The sequence below is a fragment of the Mirounga angustirostris genome, unplaced genomic scaffold, assembly GCF_029215605.1.
Source record: "Mirounga angustirostris isolate CCGP_5_RB_7025 unplaced genomic scaffold, mMirAng1.0.hap1 SCAF_4, whole genome shotgun sequence".
Classification (NCBI taxonomy): domain Eukaryota; kingdom Metazoa; phylum Chordata; class Mammalia; order Carnivora; family Phocidae; genus Mirounga; species Mirounga angustirostris.
In genome coordinates, this window is record NW_026991712.1 from 36,265,231 (window position 1) to 36,275,483 (window position 10,253).

Here is a 10,253-nt window from a genome sequence, read left to right on the forward strand (position 1 = left end):
TGTTTGTATATGTTCCTCTCACATTGTAATTCTGTTTGTCAGTGGCCTTGACCTGTTGGGCATTTTCCGTGAAGCAAGGGATCTGTGTGCACTGACTGACCCTAACTGGGATGCTCTGTTCAATTGGCCTGCTTTTAACTTAGAGTCTGCTCTAGGGCTTGAAATCCTGATCTTGTGGCAGAAACTTCTGGGGAAAAGGCAGTAAGGGGGGCAAAATCAGGCCCCTTTCCTGCCCCCCTTTCTCTGCCAAGATCCTAAAAGATAGATTCTAGATGTAGCACTCCTTGAGATGTGAGCTGTTATATTGTTGGCGTTCCCTTAAGCTGTTGTTGAGTAATTCCCCAAGAAACCAGGAAGCTCTCATTTTTTCCTCTTCTATCACACACACATACACCCATACACACACACTCACACATTCTCTACCTTTGAGTCTGCATTTTTTTAATTAATATTTTTCATAAAATAAGTCAGTATTTTATGTTGCTCAGATTGTGTGATGGTTCAGTGGGTATTCAGGTAGGTCAATGAAACCTGGCATAGTGCTGTGTGGTGGTTTTAAAATATGTCCACGAATTCTTTAACATGCCTTGCTTCAAAAGATAAAACCTAATTCCTCTCCTCTTGAGATTTAGTAACTTGCTTCAAAGGAATACAACGTGGCAGAAATGATACTATGTGACTCTGACTTTAGGTCATAAAAACAACAGCTTCTGCCCGGCTCTCTCTTGGCTTGTTTTCTTTTGTGAACGTCAACCACCATGTTTTCAGGACACTTAAGTGGCCCTTTAGAGAGGCCCAGGAAGAGAGGAGCTGAACCTGGGGCCAGTAGCTGGTATCAACCTGCCAGCTACATGAGTGAGCTTTCTTGGAAGTGGATCCTTCAGCCTGGCAAGCCTTCAGATGATTTCCATCCCCTGACATCTTGACTGCAACCTCATAAGAAATCTTGAACCAAAACCACCCAAGCAAACTATTCCCAAATTTCTGACCCATAGAAATGATGAGGAATAGTAAATGTTTGTTGTTTGTTTTTTAAATTTTAATTCCAGTATAGTTAACATACAGTGTTATATTAGTTTCAGGTGTGCAATGTAGTGATTCAACAATTCTCTACATGACTCAGTGCTCATCAAAAGTGTACTTTTTAATCCCCATATTTCACCCATCTCCCCACCCACCTACCCTCTGGTAACCATCAGTTTGTTCTCTAAGTTAAGAGTATGGTTTTTTATTTGTCTCCATTTTTCTTTGTCCATTTGTTTTGTTATTCGGATTCCTTTCTCTTTATTTTTTGCATAGCTGCCACTGGTTTTTGATTTGTGGTTACCATTAGATTTGTATATAACATTTTATGCATATAACAGTCTATATTAAATTGATGGTCACTTAAGTTTGAACCCATTCTTTACTCTTCTCCCCCTTGGTTTTAGGTAAGTGGTGTCATAATTTACATCCTTTTATTTTGTGAATCCCTTGACTGATTATTATAGACATACATATTTTTACTGCTTTTGTGTTTCCTATTTTTCTTACTCCTACTTGTGTACTTTCCTTTCCACTCAGAGTCCCCTTTCACATTTCTTGTAGCCCTGGTTTAGTGGTCATGAATTCCTTTAACTTTTGTTTGTCTGGGAAACTCTTTATCTCTCCTTATATTCCGAATGATAGCCTTGCTGGATAGAGTATTCTTGGGTACAGATTTTTCCCGTTCAGCCACTCCCTTCTAGTCAGCAAAATTTATGCTGAAAAATCAGCTGATAGCTCCCTGGGGGGTTCTCTTGTATGTAACTGTTTTCTTTTCTCTTGCTGCTTTTAAAATTCTCTCTTTATCACTAGTTTTTGCCATTTTAATTACTCTGTGTCTTGGTGTGGACCTACTTGGGTTGATTTTGTTGGGGGCTCTCTGTGCCTCCTGTATCTAGATTTCTGATTTCCTTCCCCAGATTCAGAAATTTTTCAGCTATTATTTCTTCAAATACTTTTACTGCTCCCCCTTTCTCTCCTCCTGGGATCCCTGTAATGTGAATGTTATTACACATGATGGTGTCACTTAATCTATCTTCATTTATTATTTTTTTTTCTCTCTCTTGTTCAGCTTGATTGCTTTCTTTTACTCTGTCCTCTGGGTCACTGATCCATTCTTCTGATTCTTCTAGTCTACTATTTATTCCTTCTACCGTATTTTTAATTTCAGTTACTGAATTATTCATCTCTGACTGGTTCTTTTTTGTTTTCTATCTCTTTGTTAAGGGTCCCACTGATGTCCTCCACTCTTTTCTTAAGTCTGTTGAGTATCTTTATGATCATTACTTTAAATTCTCTATCAGGCATATTACTTATCTCTGTTTCATTTGGGTCTCTTGCTGTGATTTTGTCCTGGTCTTTCATTTGGGACATATTCCTCTGTCTCCTCATTTTGTCTAACTTTCTGTCTGTTTCTGTGTTAGGAAAGTCAGCTATCTCTCCTCTCTTGGAAAGTAGTGATTTTAGGAGGAAGAGGTTCCTACAGTGCCTTGCAGTATAATGTCCCCTGTTCACCAGAACTTGGCACTTCAGGGTTTCTCCTATGCATGTTGTGTGAGCCCTGCTGTTGTGGTTGTGCTGCTTTTATCTTCAGTGTTGTCATCTGCAATAGCTGTCTTTACCTTTTGTGGGCAGGGTTTTGTCCCTGTGTTGTTAGGGTCAATCTGGGTCCTCCTTGGACTTAAGCTGAGACAGAACAGATCTTTGTTAGAGATGCAGTAGCACTGAACTACAGGAGAACATAGGAGCAGGGCACACAGTGCCAGCAAGGTCCTCACTGGTGGGAGGGACCTGCAGGTATTGGGGATTGAGCCATATCAGGTTGGAGGGGATGGATTTGCAGAAGAGCATGGGAGCAGGTCCCACAGTGTTAGCAAGGTTTGGGTGGGTCTGCTGTGAGAGGGGACCTAGAGCTGGAGGAGGCATGTCTATAGGAGCATGTGGGGGTGGGCACACAGTAGGCACAGTGCTGGTTCCCACAGGTGTCTGTGTGTTTATGCTGGAGGGCAGGGGAGGAAAATGGCACCCACCAGCTCCCTTTTTCCTGGGGAAATCTCCCAATGACCCCCTGCCCTTCCAGCACATGCTATTAGATGAGTAAACAACTCTCCCTCCTGTATACTCCGAGCAGTTTTCAAACTGCTGCTTCTGTGCCGTGTCTCCATGGAGCTATTCATTGTGCTGTCTCTTTAAAGGCAAGGACTCAGGTTCCTCTTGCCCTCCTAGCTGTCCCATGAGACTGCTGATTTTTAAAGTTCCAGGTTGTAAGCCCCACTGATTGTAAGAACTCATGAAATTTAGCCCCTCTGGTTTCAAAGCCAAATGCTATGGGGATTTGTCTTCCCTTTGCAGGTTCCCTGGTGTTAGAGTCTGTTTCTCTCCTCTCATTTTGCTCGTGGTGTCCCTCCCTTCTGTGGACAGCCTCGCAGTTCCATTTAGTTCCCAACCCATCTCTGCCCTTCCCACCTTCTTCCATATGGCCTTTTCTCTACATTTAGCTGTGGAGAGTTTGTTCTACAAGTCTTTGGGTTGTTTTCTGGGTTATTTACACCGATGTGGGTGTCTTCTAGTTGCATGTGCGGGATTAGGTGAGCTTAGGATCCTCCTACTCTGCCATCTTCACTGGAAGTCCAATGTTTGTTGTTGTTTTAAGCCACTAAGTTTTGAGTTAGTTACACAGAAATATATACACATTGACACTCCTTCCTCCTGTGCCCCTTACAAACAACACCGATTGATTATGGAACTCTTGTCCCCTGAGCCAGGACATGGCTTTGTAACCCTTCACACATTGCATTAGGCTGCCAGCACTATAAAAGATTAAATCTATTTGCCAGCACTTGTCATGGGGACAAACTAGAACTGTTGAACATTCAATCCAACATTTTAGAAAATTCCCTTTTACTATTAATTGTAAATGAAGACTAACTTCAGCAAGCCTTTTATCACAATGTAGATGCTATTTACACAGTATTTACAATAATGCATGGATAAAAATTATGGCCTATGGAGAATGATGTTTGTCTGTGTGATCCTGGTCTGTTTCCCATGGTCTTTTCAACTTACTCTACAAAAAGCAGGAGTCATACAGTAGCTCAAGAATTTGGTCAAGGTGGATTTTGTGTGTGTGACCCAGTTGCCCAGGCCACAGTAATATAGAGGTAAAAATAATGTCACTATCAGAAGTATAGCTTGGAAGTGACGCCAGCAAAATGGTGGAGTAGGTAGCTGTAAGCTCTTATTTCCCCGAAGAAACACATCACACACACACACACACACACACACACGAACAAGCTGAAATTTTCAGAACCAATTTGTCAGAACTCTAGAAAACAGCCAAAGGTTTACAGCAATCAACTAAATGCCAAATCAAAAAAAGGCAACTTGACAATGGTAGGAAAATTGTGTGGCATTTTTGCTTGCTCTGGCCCCACTCCCTCCCCACTGTGAAGGTGGTCTTGAAGAGATGGCAGCCTGTGTTCCCTGTGTTCACACATTATTGTTTATATCTGTTCTAACACACATTTTGTTCACACATTATTGTGTATGTCCATTCTAACCTGTCTGGAGGTTACCAAAAGATGCTTGTCTTAGTTTTGCCTAACTCAGACCTCAGGCCAGAAAAGCAGTGGACATTGTTTGAGAATGTTGCTGGATGAACTAACAACCCACAGAAGCCTGAGGCAAAAGATTATGGTCCAGATACAGATCACCAATGATCACCTAAGACCCAGGAGGAAAAGCTGGGGCAAGTTCTTTGGGAAATTAGGACATTCAAAAGCACCTGTATATGCAGGGGAATTTAGAAAGCCATGCACAAGCTCAAGCAAGCTGCATGCTCAGAAAATACCTGAGAAGACCCTCAGCTTTTACTTTGTGCCAATCCCTAGGCTCAATGCAAGCCTAAGTGTTGGAGTGCTCCAGGAGAAAGTCAATCTGTGAAGATTAGGATAAGTGTTTGCTTTTTGTGTTTTTCTTTTTCTTTTCTTTTCTTTTTTTTTTTTTTTGGCGGTTTTGTTTTGTTTAGTTTTTGTCTTAGCTTCTGGCATTCAACAAAATCTCTATCAAACATTAGCTGAACGTAAGCTAATGGAACAGAGACCTGTGTGACCACACATACAACCAGGAATAAGCTTTGAAAAAATAATTTAGGGGCATAATTTAGTGGCTCAGTCTGTTAAGCATCTGCCTTTGGCTCAGGTCATGATTCCACAGTCCTGGGATCAACCCCTGCACTGGGCTCCCTGCTCAGCCGGGAGTCTGCTTCTCCCTCTCCCTCTGCCCTTGCTCATGTTCTCTCTCTTGCTCACTCTCTCTCAAATAAATAAATAAAATATTAAAAAAATAATTTGGAAAGTCATTAAACAAGTGGACAATTACAGACTTTAACAATCAGTAAACAAAACAAAACACAATAACAAAAAACAGAAAATCTTGGGGAGAGGAAGATGCTGATTTTCAGTGTCATGACATAATATTCAAACATCCAGTTTTCAACAACAACAAAAAATCACAAGTCATATAAAAAAATAGGAAAATTTGGCTAATTCAAAGGATCAAAACCCAGGAATCAGACTTATTAGATAAAGACTTTAAAACAATTATCTTAATACGCTGAAAGAACTAAAGGAAAATACGGACATGGAAATAAAGAAAATCAGGAAAACAATGTATGAAAAAAAATGAGACTGTTGTAAAAAGGAACCAAACAGATATTATGGCCTGAAAAATGCAATAACTAAAATAAAAAATTCACTAAAGAATTTCAACAGTATATCTGAGGATGCCGAAGAAAGAATCAGCAAACTTGAAGATAGGACAGTTGAAAGTATCCAGTCTGAGGAGCAGAAAGAAAAAAAAAATGAAAAGTCAATAGAACCTAAGAGACCTGTGGGACACCATTAAATGGACCAATGTATGCTTTATGGCAGTCCCAGAAGGAGAAGAGAGAGAGAGAGGAGTAGAAAGAATATTTGTAGATTCCCAAATTTGATTAAAGACATGAATCTACATACCTAAGAGAAAAAGAGAATCCCAAAAGCAACAGAAGTGACTTATCATACACAAGGGACCCTCAATAAGATAAATAGTTTCTCTTCAGAAATCATGGAGAACAGAAGGCAGTGGGGTGATATATTTAAAGTGCTGAAAGAAAAAAAGCCTGTCAACTGAGAATTCTATATCCAGCAAAACTCTTTCAAAAAATGAAGTAGAAATTAAGACACTCTCAGATAAAAAGTAGAGTTATCAACATAATAAAGGGCATTTGTGAAGAGCCCATAGCTAATAACATAGTCAATAATGAGAACTGAAAGCTTTTTCCCTAAGATCAGGAACAAGACAAGGAGGCCTGTTTTCACTGCTGGTATTTAACATTGTACTGGAAGTTCTAGCCAGAGATACTATGCAAAAAAAGAAATGAAAGGCATCCAAATTGGAAAGGAAGAGGTACAAACTATCTCTGTTTTCAGATGACATGATGCTATATATAGAAAATTCCAAGGGATCCACAAGAAAGAAAGCTACTAGAGCTAATAGACAAATTTGGCAAAGTTTCAGGGTACAAAATCAACACATAAAAAAGTTGGGCCCTTGCCTTACACCGTATGCAAAATTAACTAAAAATGGATTGGAGACCTACACTCTTAAGATAACACTCTTGGAAGGAAACAGGGAAAATCATTATGATTTAATGTCACTGAACTAGACACTAAAAAGTGGTTGAAATAGCAAATTTTATATATATATACACATATATATGTGTATATGTATATATATAATAGATATAGATATCTATAATATATATAGATATATATCTATAATATATATAGATCTCTCTCTATATATATAACCAAGATTTTAAAAAATAAATTTTAAAAAGTATAGCTGAGCTAGAGGAAGTGGATCTTTTCCTCTCTCTGAGCATATTCTCCTAAAGCATTGCCTCATCAGCATTTCATAAAAGGTAATGTTGATATAACAATTACTAGGCCAGAAGGAAAACCCAATAGAGGAAACAAAACAAGTCCACTTGCTTACCCACCATCCAATAGGACAGGTCTCGCCCCCTCAGGAGACCCAACCCTTACATGGCCTAGCCCCCAAGGCCATGGCTCAGGTGACACTCTGAGGTCCTCAGATTTTTCCCTAAATAGATCTGACATCTCTAGAAAAAATGTCTCAGGTGTGCCTAGGTCATCCCCTCAGGAACCAATGGCTGCTGTTTTCCTCTTCTTGTCTCCCTACAGTCAAGTTGGCCTTGCAGGCTACTGCACCAAGACGTTGGCTCAGTTCCTAGTGCCCAGTTCTGCACTCCAGCAGACACCCAGGGGTGGGCGGGGGCTGGGGGGAGAAGTGTCCTTTGTTCCCCTGTGCGTGGTAGGTTAAAAGGTGACAAATCTGACTGCCTGATATGCTCTCAAAGACTAGCAGAGATTTTAGGAAGTTTTTTTTAGTTTAGTCACTCCCTCCCCTGGAGCTCAGGCAGGAGGCCATGGGGACTAGGGTAGAGGGCCCTGGTGCAAGGAAGGGAGTCAGGCTATGTGACAGACCCAGGGCTGTGCTTGAAAATACCTGTCTCCTCCAGCTTTGACCTACTGCCCTTTATCTAACTTGGGAACTTCAATTCCCTAACTTTTGCACAAATTCTCTCCCAGGAGTAGCCTCAGATGCTTGCGCATACGTAGCCATAGTGGACTGCCCTGCCAGTCTCCCAGACTTGCTTGGACAGGCCTACATCCTGGGGAGCACCTTGTGTATAATCAATTGTTAAGGTTCATGTTGGCTTCCTGTGTGCCAGGCATAGGAGTAAAAGTTGTAGACGTGCTAGTCTCCTTACTTTTTTTTTTTTTTTAAGATTTTATTTATTTATTTGAGAGAGTGAAAGAGGGAGAGAAAGCACAAGCTGGGGGAGAGGGAGAAGCAGAGCATGGAGCTGAGCATGGAGCCCGATGCGGGGCTCAATCCCAGGACGCTGAGATCATGACCTGACCTGAAGCAGGCACTTAATGGACTGAGCCACCCAGGTGCCCCTCCTTACTTTTTCTTTAATTAAAAAAAAAAAAAATCTGATGATGTTTATGATATCTGCATGTTTTGGAAAATGTGCAATGTACATTTAATGTACATACGTACAAAAATTATGTGTAAGATAATTAAAACTTTACCTCTGTCTTACTGCTTTTTATTTCATTTAATCCTCACAACAGTGCAGGGGGGAAGATCTCATTATTTCTGTTGTCAAGGCAAGGAAACCGAGGCTCAAAGAGAGGTTATGGAGCCTGCCCAAGGTCACGTCTAGGAAATGGATTTGCACTAGGAGAGCCAGAGCTCCTTCTCAGAAACCACGCTGCCTCCTGAAGCTGAGATTCCAGCTGCGTGAGTTACTGCAGAGCTTCTGGGAAGCTCAGAGGTTTCTTTTATAATATTCTATACTCAGATCTTGTGGAATTGATGATCCCGAAAAGAAGGAAGGAACCCCAACTGTTACTAGCCACAGAAACGGCTGCTAACAACTGTGGACCTTGGGCAAGATGACTTCCTTTTTTTTTTTTTATATTGCAAAATGATTACCGCCATAGTGTTAGCTGACACTCCGTAATTTCATGTAACTACCATTTCTTTTTTTGTGGTAAGAACATTTAAGATCTACTCTCTTAGCAACTTTCAAGTATATAATACAGTGTTATTAATGAGGACTTCCTAATCTTAACTATAAGGACTGGACTAGTCTAAGGACCATTAGAGATAACATGTAATATGCTTAAAGAAATGCTGGGTACTAATACGTTCTTGGAAATATCGGTTGCAGAACTAAATGGATGCCCCTCACAGGTCAAACATTCCCGGATTGCTACCTTTTGGTGTCTGAAGAGTGATGATAGCTGGATCACTAATATGAGGGTCGAAGTGGGAAGCATCCCATCCACATAGTCCGGCACCTGAAAATTAGAGGGGAACACAGCACCAGGGCCATAATTAGGGTAGGAGTGTTAGCCCCAACAGGAGGAGTCATTTTGCTTCTCCTAAATTCTGCAATGGTTCTTGGTTTTGCCATTTTGATGCCTATCGCTCCAAAGCCACTTTTAAGTTTTTTCCAACTCTCCTGCACTCAAGGGGCTTGGGAGTTCTCTCTGAATCACAGGCATAAAGACCTACCAGGAAGTCCCTGAGTTGTCTTTGTGATCAATTCCTTTCCCAACTGATTTTAAATCTTCCCAGGTGCCGCTTAGCGATTGCATGAGCAGCCTGCAGAACGGGGTGCCTGGCTTTGGCCATACCTGGGGCTTCACTGGGTGGGGTCTGGAGGTGCATCTTATGTCTTTAGGGCATAGGAATTTAGCTGAGGTCCAGGCAGCCTTCATGGGGAGGTGGCTAATCAGGGGATGTGGCACCATGGTGAGGACCCAGGTGGAAGGGAATATGCAAAGGCAGGCAGGTGGCTTGGATATGTTTCAAGGAGTTTAGCTTATTTGGGTGTATCTGTTCAAGGATGCCATAAACTCTCTACAGCATACCTTTCCTCCAACAATCCTCAAAGTTCACCAGCAAGCATTAGAACACATGCCTTCCACTTAAAAGTCACCCCCCAAAGTTGACTCGCCTTCCCAGGTTCACAATGTCGCCGTGAGAACAACTCCAGCCCTCACAGCCCCGTGTTGAGTAGACACCCTGCCCACCACTTCCGCAACAACGTGGCCAGTATCTGACTAATCCCCACCTTACGAATGATTCATAGATCAGAACAAGCTCATTTCGTCCCACCACCTCCGCCACTGGAGTCCTCCCCAACATTTCTCTGCCGCAGCCAGGGCCACCAGCAGCACCCTGTTCCCTTCTCGGGGCTCAGGGCCTGCAGCACCCATGCCTCCCTGGCCCCCCTTGGCAAGCGTTGCTGATGCCAGAAGGCGGTTGGGGCAAGTTTTCAGAGCAAGGCTTTGGGAATCAGGCAGGCCGCTGACCAAGTTTGAGTTCCTTCACTTGTTGGCTGCCTGGCCTTAGGTACCTTTATTTATTTCTCTAAATAATTGTTTTCCTTGTTTTCCTCATCTCTAGAACGGAAAGATAACTGCACAAATCCCTTAGGGAGATTGTGAGTGTCGAATAACATGAGGCATAGAAAGCAGGTAGCACATAGAAAGAGTTTTCTAAGAGCTAGCTATTAGTATTATTAGCACCATTAAAAATGCTCGAAGACAGCTCCACTCAGAGGCCTTAGTACCCCAGCTCCC